The sequence below is a fragment of the Rhopalosiphum padi genome, chromosome 3 (genome assembly GCF_020882245.1).
Source record: "Rhopalosiphum padi isolate XX-2018 chromosome 3, ASM2088224v1, whole genome shotgun sequence".
NCBI classification, from domain to species: Eukaryota; Metazoa; Arthropoda; class Insecta; order Hemiptera; family Aphididae; genus Rhopalosiphum; species Rhopalosiphum padi.
In genome coordinates, this window is record NC_083599.1 from 35,926,605 (window position 1) to 35,926,890 (window position 286).

Genomic DNA, 286 nt, shown 5'->3' on the forward strand with positions numbered 1-286 from the left:
TTATGTAATATATATAATATATATAGACTATCTATATACTAGAGTACTTTTATTTTGAGCCACAGTTTTATTTGTACAAGTATAAATTATTTTTAAAATATACCTATAACAAGTGGTCTTAATTAAAGATTTTATATAACTAAACTTTATCGTAAATTGTAGATTGTTATAAATTCATGATATAACTATTATAATATATCTTACAACATTAAGCAGGCAGCAGTATTGTTAATACAATAATACCTAGGTAATTTTTAGTTACTACAGAATATAAGTTACTAGTAAT